Source organism: Neopelma chrysocephalum, unplaced genomic scaffold, assembly GCF_003984885.1.
Source record: "Neopelma chrysocephalum unplaced genomic scaffold, ASM398488v2 Primary Assembly neopelma1_96502, whole genome shotgun sequence".
NCBI classification, from domain to species: domain Eukaryota; kingdom Metazoa; phylum Chordata; class Aves; order Passeriformes; family Pipridae; genus Neopelma; species Neopelma chrysocephalum.
The window spans coordinates 90,910-101,010 of record NW_020925148.1 but is presented as its reverse complement, the minus strand read 5'-3'; positions in this window follow the sequence as shown (position 1 = coordinate 101,010).

Here is a 10,101-nt window from a genome sequence, read left to right as displayed (position 1 = left end):
TTTGTTGCTATGCTCAGTGATGTGCGTGTAATTAAAAAAGAAAAAGTTCTTTTCTGCAAACAGAAAGCAAGAGAGAAAAAAGCAGCTGACTAAAGATCAATGTTATCATCATTAGTTGATGTGTCAAATTTTTGCCCTGATAATCAAAACACATCATATGAAACAACTCAAAGGACCTTGGGAGTCAGCATTAGTTTTGTCTCTGGAGGAGGAAGAGTCAGAACTTTTTAGTTTATAAAGAACATTTCTCTCTGACAAATTTTTACATATGCTTTTGAAGTTACTTCATTCATTTTCCTGAGGTGCTAAACCTGGTTCAGAAAAGAACCCAGGCATAGTTGGAATTATTTTTGTAAATAACACATGGTGCAATTTATTCATTTTTCCACAAAATTGGCACCATTACAAAATGCTGCCAGCTTTCCAAGTTATGTGACAACTTTCCTGGTGCTTGAAACAAAGACCTCTTTTCTCCAGGAATATAAAATCATCTATTAAGCAGGAAAATTGAGAACTTTTACACTGGATTAAAACTCTCAGTACCTCGGTTATAGGTGTATGTGCCAGGGTGACAAAATATATGACATGCCATTTTCAAATTACTGCTTGATCCCATTTAGCTTGGAATAAGCCTGCATGCCCTGTGCCTGTGTGAAATGCCCTGTTATTTTCAATCTGTTCCATTTAACAAATTGGCACTCTGTAGGAAGGCTAGTTTGATCATTCCTTACATGATCCTAATTTGCATAAATAGAAAATGTTCCATTGTATGTCCTCTGAAGGGTGTTGGTTTTATTCCATGTTCATTGCTAGAACATTGTCAGGTATTATTATCCTGCACCACATTATCTTTCTAGAATTTTATCGCCTTTCCTCTGTGTTTGGATGGTTCCTTCTGCTGTGAAGAAAGAAAGCCAAAAAATAACTATATATTCTTAATAAAACTTGTTTTCTCTTTTTAAAGTATATACAGCTGTCACAGACTGAATCAAAATTCTTGAAAACAAAACAACTATTCTTAGTGGTAACACAAAACATTTTATTTCTGTATCTTTCATGAAAATTACTATTACTTCTCTAAAATCTTGCAATCGGGAATAACGTGACTATACGAGAACACTTGCTCCTGAATACTCAATTAATGCTGCTTTAATCTTGTCAAACCAACCTCAGATTGGGTGGTCTTCAACCAGGAGTAAATACAGCCTCAGACACTGCAGAGAATTAAGTCTAAAAATAAGAAGCAAATGTTTGGGGTTTTTTCCTATGACGTAAGGCTTTCTGAGAGAGAAGATACTCTGTAGGGTAATAAATTATTTGAAAATTATGTAGAAGATTCAATATAACATTTAATTAGCAGACTGGGCAGACAACTACAGGGGGAAGAAATGTACTCCATCTAATCCTCCCTTCTTCTAGTTTGAAGGAGATTCTCCTTACTCACACTTGGAATTTACAAGATGGTTATCATAGGTTTACTTGTTTGGAAAAAAAAAAAAGTGGGAATTTTTTTCTTTCTCCTGTATCACTGTAAAAGAAAGATGTTGAACCAGGGAGGGGCAAGGTGTTTGCCTAGAGTGATCTGACACACAAAAAGGAACTAGTTAGCATTACAGACTCATAGCCCTCAGAATGGGGGGGGGAGGTAATGAGTTCTTCTTTTTTGTTTCTCTCCTGGAGAAGCAGTACTTCACTTTTGCCCTGACTGAGGCAAGGTGTGTGTTGAAGGGGTCCAAGGTTCACTTTGTTTTTGTCCTGGTCATCTAGCTACTTCTGGCCTCAGTTTGCCTCCTTTATTTCCTGCACCCTGTTCTGCCCCCAGCCCAGACCTGCTCGGATTTCATTGGAGAGGCCTGATCCATCTGCAGGGGAACTTTTTGGGAAGTAGGTCTCCCTTTCCCTCCTCCGCTCCCATGTTGGCAGTGGCTTGTGCCCATCAACGAAGCGGGGGGAAATCCTGGTCAGAGCCAGCCGCAGACAGCACGAGTTTTGTGGGAAGACCCCCTTTCTCCCCTTTTTCCCTTCCCCTTCTTGGGGTGGGGAGAGACCTCCATTTTTTGACTTCTTCCACACACCACGGTGCCACGCAGCGACTGCCAGAGCCCAACAGTGCCCCCTGCTGACCAACACCGAGCAACTGCAGGCTCTGTTCCTCCACTGATCCAACAGCGCCCCCTGCTGATCGTGGTTAGAATTGCGCCAAAAGGTGGAAACTACTGAACTGTTTCCCTTTTTGAAGGGGACTTTTGAGTACAGGATTATTGTTTAGTTGTTTTTGTGTTCTTTTGTTGTTCTACCTTTAATAAAGGGCTGTTATTTTTGCCTTTCTCCATACTTCCTCAGTTGGAGCCTCTTAATTTCATATTTATAACTGCTTAGAGGGAGAAGCTTGGTCTTCCTCATAACCCATCCTCCTTAGCAAAACACTTCAGTCTCATTAAACTGAGACAATGGTCTACAGAAACCTTGAACACATATACCACTGCATTCTGTATAAGGCGGGGCACTTCCTTTTAAAAGATTGTCTAAAAGAGTTTTTATTCATAGTCTACCATCTAAAACATCTACCTGTTTGTTTCAAGAAACAACAGGTCTGGATTACTCCTAATTTAGTGAATTACTTCTTTTTAGCTTAATTTAAAAGAAACATTTGAATTCTCAAGCATATCCTCTCCTCCTCCATAGATGTATCGTGTTTATTCCCAATAAAATGATTCTGCAGTAGTTAATTATGTGGTATATGTAGCTTTGGAAAATATGGTGCTATTTAACTGCATGATCTTTGTGTTTGAATTTCAGTTATTTAGATTTCCGGGTGTTTGTGTTCCATATGGTGAATAAACTTTGTCAAAATATATTCACTTTATATTCCTTTACTGAAGACAAAAAAGTAATTTTCACTAATATTATATCTGGTCTTTACCAAGAAAGTGGCATGGAGTCCTACACACACGTTCTACTATATAAATGTAGCATGGTTTATTCCTTATGTATAGATTGCAAAATCTTGATGTCTGTCTCTTACCCTTTTCTTCTCAGCATATTTCTTTTTATTTGTTATTTCTACTCTCTTATCTCTTATAGTAATTACTGGATCCTAAAATGGCTGAAAGGTATGGTGAAAGGCTGTAAAAAAACCTCAAATAAACCTCTAAATTAGTATTATCAAATAGGTCTCACCTAATTTAGAATTTTGAAGTGTGTTAAAAAATGAAAGTCAAGCTCCTGTTAGGCTTTTAGCCAGTGTCAAAGGATGGAAATACAAAATATTAGAAAAGTGAAAATAAAATACTAGGAAAAAAGGTACATCATTTGTTGGTGGTAAAAAACTGGGGGCAGTGACTGATACACCTGAAGTCTGTGCTGTCATTTAGAGGGACCTGGACAGACTGGAGAGTTGAGTGGAGAGAAACCTAATGAGGTTCAACAAGGGCAAGTGCAGGCCCTGCACCTGAGGAGGGATGACCCCAAAGACCAGCACAGGCTGGAGTTCACCCACTACAGAGCAGTTCTGTGGAGAAGGACCTGGGGGTCCTGGTGGGTGACAAGGTGACCATGAGCAGGCAGTGCCCTGGGGGCCAGGAGGGACAATGGGATCCTGGGGTGCATCAGGAAGAGTGTGGCCAGCAGGTCAGGGAGGGGATCCTGCTCCTCTGCTTGGCCCGGTTTGGGCCACATCTGGAGTGTTGTGTTCAGTTCTGGGCTCCATAGTTCAAGAAAGAGCAGGAGATACTGGAGAGGGTCCAGCAGAGGCCACAGAGATAATGAGGGGTCTGGAGCATCTCCCTGATGAGCAGAGATTACAGGAATTGGGTCTATCATGGAGTCTCCCATTCTGGAGACATTCCAAAATTCCAAACCCACCTGGACATGTTCTTGTGTCGCCTGTTCCAGGTGACCCTGCCTGGATGATCTTCACAGGTCCCTTCTAACCCCAACTGGTTTGTGGTTCTGTGATTTACTTTTATTTCCACTCTCAGTTGCAATGATCTGCCAATCCAAAAGATGAAAACAGCTATTCTGATACAAAACATGCCTGTGTAAATCAAAGTCATCTGGAAATTTCTATGCAGTTCTCACAGTTTAACAGCATAACCAGCTCATAGACTAATCTTTCCCTCTTAGTTCATATATTCTGTACCCTTGGTTCTTCTTCAAAATTAAAAGTGTGGATCCATTTGATGAACGTGTGACTGTTATTGAGTTTTCCTTTTCTCCAGCTGACAGATAAGTCTATGACCTATAATGGCACAAGATTCTTCAGCCTTGCAGCTTTGACATCATTGATCTTATTCCCAGTGGTTGTGATTGTATCATACTCAAAATTCTGTTACCTTTAAGAAGGCAACATCTGTTCCACGTTGCATATGACCTTGTGATGTTCGACAGATTGAATGGTGCTAAGAAGGCTCCACATTGTTATTCTGTAAAAACAAGGGAAGAATTTAGCTATTTTGATACATCATAAAATAATCTTTCTTGTTCAGATTCTTTTTTTTTTTGACTGTGAATGACAGGTCCAAGAGTTTTTAACTCTGATCTCTCTCTGCTGAGCCTTGTGCCCGTAAATCTAAATTAATTTCAAACTCCACTGTACTATGGATGAGGACATAGCAGGAAGTTACTAATTTTGTCTTACTTCCTAGCAGATTAGCTCTTTGCATTATTTTATTTTATTTGTTTTATTCCTTGGGTAGTCCTTTAGTCTATGGCAATAGAATCTGCTGATTTTGTGCATTTGCTTTGGAAAATCCAAAGTACTTTCAAAGTCTTCCCAGTTCATCAGAATCATATCATTACCCATTTCTTTTAATTATTTCCTCAAAAATAGTATCTGAAAAATATCTCAACCCTTGATAAGGATCACTATAAGTAGACAAATTCTTCTTCCTGTTTACAACTTGTAAATATTAAACTTAAAATTGCTCACTCTGTATATTGAACATGCCCTGTCAACCATCTAGGAACACTATTATTTAAGAAATAAGGTTGGTTGTTAACTTTAACTGTGGCTTGGGGCACTTTGGAGGATGACAGGAAACATTACTGACCTTCGCTGTATGGGAAACAGAGTCTATTCCCATAGCTGTAAAGAAAGTTATACGTAGGATACATATATTACTTTTTCACCCTCCTTATCAGATTATTGACTGAATGGATGGTGGTAACATTCCTCTATCTTATTTAGGAATTGTATCTATCAGCATGGCAAAATGTCTTGTTCAGGGAAGCAGGAACAAAACTCCTCATCCTCCTTGCATCTGTCAGCAATGTTGAGGTTAAACTGTAGTGCTGAACACCACATAAGAAACTCCGAAGAGCACAAAATATTCACTCAGTCTGAAAGAAAAATTAACTCTTTGCCTTGCTACACCTATTTAAGTTTCCAGAGATGTTGCAGGTGTATAGAAGGGAAGGACTCTGCCAGCCATAGTTTTGGCTTGGTGTGCAACTACTTCATAAATCAAATGAAAAAGAAAGAAAAATCATGTAGCTTAGCATCTCTTTGTGGCAAAATAAGTTGAAGTTAGACTCTCAACATGAGACTTTTGTTGCAGTTTTCGAAGCAATAGCATGACTTCTTCTGCAGAACCTGATGGCATAAGCAGGAAAAATATATCACTATCAGAGTAGGTGCAAAAAAAAAAATAGATAAATATTGTCATTAAAGAGAATATGTTCTCATTTGAATTTACCTTTCACTTTTAAGGTTTTAAGAAAATGTAACTAGATATTTGGAACCCAAGGATTTTCAGAGAAGATTAAATTAGATTGCAAACAGGAAAGGTTTTAGCCACTATTCATCAGCATCCTCTTCAACATTATATTTAGACCCAGGCAATGTTGGTTCTGGGTAGGACCAAATAGTACTAAAATGTTAAAAAAAAGATTTGGTTAATGGGACATTTCTCTTCCTTTCTCTGGCTTGAAGAGATTGATGTTTTGCAGAGAGCCAAAAAGAGAGTGGCAGGGTGAGCTCTCCCCAGCCTCTCACTTTGTGCTCTGTTGAAGGGATGCTCTACTGTTGGCTTCCTCTCAAGAGTCCTCCCTTGTCCTGCATCACAGCTCCAAAGCCTCCACAAGCATCCAGGGGGAGAGAAAAGTTCTGTTTGTGTGGGAATTCATCTACTTGGATGAACTTTTCCTGCCATCTGAAGGTATACGTTGCAGCACCACAACTGCCTTTGAATCTCCTCAAGGCACTTTAATAACCATTTCTACAGAAAGCTGAGCCTACAGAACTTTTAGATGAAGATTTTTCATGATTCACATCCTCAAAGAGTTCTCCAGGCCATTTTCTTCCTGTCTAGATGGGAAACCAATGAGTTGGAAATTATGTGAGCACACCTAATTTTCAAACATTTCAGCCCTGTGCCTTTTATTGCTCTAGTAATAATTTGAAGAAATTCATCGTCCTCTCTCAGATCAAGATTCCTGGGTACACTTCACAATCAAACTGCTGTAATCTTTCAAGTTAACCTTTCAAGTTATGTATTAAAGTTGATTACATTTTATGTTGCAAATTACTTCGGTCAAGAATAGAACCTCTTGAATCTTTTTTCATCACTTTCCTGGACCCAAAGCTGAATTTCACAGAGGAAGAGGAAGGGTACAAGGTTGAATAATACTCTTGTTAAAGTGTCTGCTTCCTGCCACACAAATCTTTTCTAATGGTAGTTTGTTATTTCTTCCTGTTTACGAAGAAAATCAGGCTGTCTTGAAGTTGCACAATAAGGAAGTCTGAGTAGAGGCAGTGGGGAATGCTTAAACTATTAGGCATAAAAGGACACACAATTTGCTTTTCAGAGTACTACTTTTTCATTGAAAAGCAAAATTTTGTAATGTATGTCAGTCAGCTGGCATTGCAGGCCAGAATGTTTTTTTTTCAGGTGCACCCAATTGCTTATCATTTTGCATCTTCCCCTCAAAATTATACCAAACACTCAAAAATAAAATAAGAAGGAATGTCCAGAACCTGTAAGTACCAGCAAGGTCGAAGAACCTCATTTTGCCGAGAGAGGGAATGAAAGTAGTAGAAAATAAAATAATGTGATGAAATTGAGACCTGCCTTTGAATCCATGTGAGCATTCAAGTTTTACAACACTAAAGACCTATGTGGTGTAATCAATGTGCTATTCATTGAACATTTAATTAAGTTATAGTGACTGCATATTCTTAATTCTCGTGCAATCACATGTGTCCATCATTGTTACCAGCTTCGTTTAATCCATCTGTTTCAATAATTAACAGCAGTAGAACTTGAGGTCTTAACACCACTTTAACCTGGCAGATGCCACAGGTAAATATTGAACAGCCACAGGCATTGCACAAAGAAATCATTGAGTGGGAGTTGTTTAAGGCACACGGTGGAGGAACTGGCGCAGCTTTGAAAGCAAATCTTCCATAGCTTTCGAGTTCCTGTGAAAGACAATATAAAATCGTATTAATTTCTCCATAGAGTTAAAATACTAAAATAGCTGAGAAGGATCCACTGTCTTCCAGCAAGACTGAGGACCAGAAAAATTCACCAAAACATAAGCCTACTCAAATATACTACATGTATCTCAGATGCTGATTTAACTGCAGATTCATGGTGAAATCTGTGGGTTTTGTATCATAGGCTGTTATTCCTTTTCTACATTACTGATGTTAAAAAAGTCAGGATCAGGAATAAAAGGAAGAGAAACATAAAATTAACAACCATTCTTAGGAAATTTTGGGAAGAAGATGAAATATTAGCACATAACTGCTCATAATTCTTGTTAACACATTTTTTGAAAAGAATCAACTGCATATTCAGCTGCTATAACTAACTGCATATAGTTTAAATAATATATGGGTCACATATTATTTACACTCTAAAAATAAAGTAAAAACTCTAAAACAAATTAAAGTTTAAACATAATATTTTACTTTTTTTTTTTACCCAAAAAATCTGTGTCTATTTAAAAGACATACTTTTTTATAAATAGCAACAATTGCACACATTGCTTTTTGGATTATATATTAATCCACTAATCACCTACAGAAATTACTATTGAAACCTAAGTCATATGTCTAAGTTGATATCTTCTTGAAGTATGACCTTGTCAAACAGAAAACATCAACAAGGTTAGAAGAAAATTACTTTCAACGGTCATTCAGTAACAAGTTACTAAAACCAACAAACAGACAAACAACAATTTAAGTTAAAAATAAAATATAGATGAGAAAACAAAGCACCCTAACCAATAAATCTCACTTATACATCCAGTTCTCTTCACCCAGTTCCCTTCATACAGCAGTATACCAGGATGCTTTGAGTTACTAGTTTAAGTCAATTCACCTCGATGCATACCATGTTTTTACACCCATTTAGTGAAATGATTGATTGCTATTCATAGGCCAGTCTCACATACCAAAAAAAAGGTAAAATTAAAAATTTCTTGTTTTACTATTTGTCTTTAGTATTTGAAGAGCTGGATAGTCACACACCAGACTGCTACTAAAAAGAACGGGGTCATACTTAATGAGTGTAATGGATACTCTGAAATCCAGTGCAAGATTGCACTTTATTCTTCTTTGTTCAGCTGAAAACATGACAAGTCCAAAATTTTAACACAAAAACTGTCTCCTGAAATTCTGGGAATTATCATATTATGTGGTTATTTTTTTCTTATTAAAAACAAGTATTTTTTCTTAATAAAGTCTGATTTTTTGATAGCTCGGACATCAGCTGGATGGGGGATTACAAACACTGGAAGGAGAAACAGGTTTTAGGAGAGGTAACTTTTTCAAATTAAATAATTCTTCACCAAGTTTGAATATTAACCAGATTATTGAATATTAACTAGATTATTTCAGATTATAGATTATAAATGTCCAAAAGTTCATGATATTATATCAGTAGCTTTTTAGTGTTTAGTATGATGAAACATTTTTCATCACAAACTACCTGATTTTAACTTTCAACACTTTTCATTTAGACAGGAAAACTTTCAGCTTTTGTAAATATAAATATAGTCAATATGTTTTCTTTTGGGGTCTAGTATTAACATATTTTCAGCACTCAAAATGGCTTCATGGCAGTGTAAAGATAGGAAGAATATTTGATAAAAATACCATTGGGGTTTGTTCTTCAAGGAATTATCATAATTTAAAAGATATTTATTTTGCGATTCAGGGGGACACCATAAATTTTACTTGGTAGAAGTAACAGGTTCTTCTATTCTCAAATATTTCACAATACACGCACATCTGCAAGAATGTGAGTAAGGAAATTCTGCTCTGGAACAAAATTTTGTGTCAGTTTCAAAATTTTTTTCTACCAAAATTCACGTGAAAGAAAGCCACCAGAAAATGTTGTCTTACTGGATAGCTTATCCCTTCACAATTCAGGACTGTATTGACTCTGTTCCAAGTGCACAAATCTTCTTCTATTTCATTGTAAAGTGAAAATTCAATTTAAAAAAGTTATCTTCAACCTTTGAAGCTGAATATTCTGGAGCCAAAGAAATTTAGAACATTTATAAAAGCAAATCTATTCCCATAAATGTTTACAGAGGGACAAGTAATCTCATTAGTCTATTGGATTGCACTGATGCAGGAGCAAGGAGAAGGACAAACTTTAGACCTACATGACACTTGTGACAAAAAAAAAACAACAAACCCTTCTGTGACTGCTGATTATGGGTAGATAATGACTATATTGTGTTTTCATGAATTTTCTATATGTGTAAAATTAGATCTTGGGCTCATTTTTGATTCTACTTCCCCATATTGTCCTTGCTGAGACTAAACTGGTGACCATCTTGGAGTCCCAGGAGTACAAATATTTGGATTTTTCCTTGCAAACATATTCAGAGGTGAACAGAGACATTTAGAGAATAGAATTCATGAGAAATGTAGCCAAAACCCAGGGGATGGAGGAGATGGGAAAAGATGTTGAGCTTTGTAGGCTACAAGGTAAAAAGAACAATAAAATTATTAATTTTGTCACACTTAGCTATAGAAACCCAGGCTGGACAGAAAAGGCTTAGACTAAGACTTCAGATGTTGTCCTGTGGTTGCCTGTTGGTTTCATGGAGTAAAATGCCCTGGGTGTGCATTACAGTCTGACT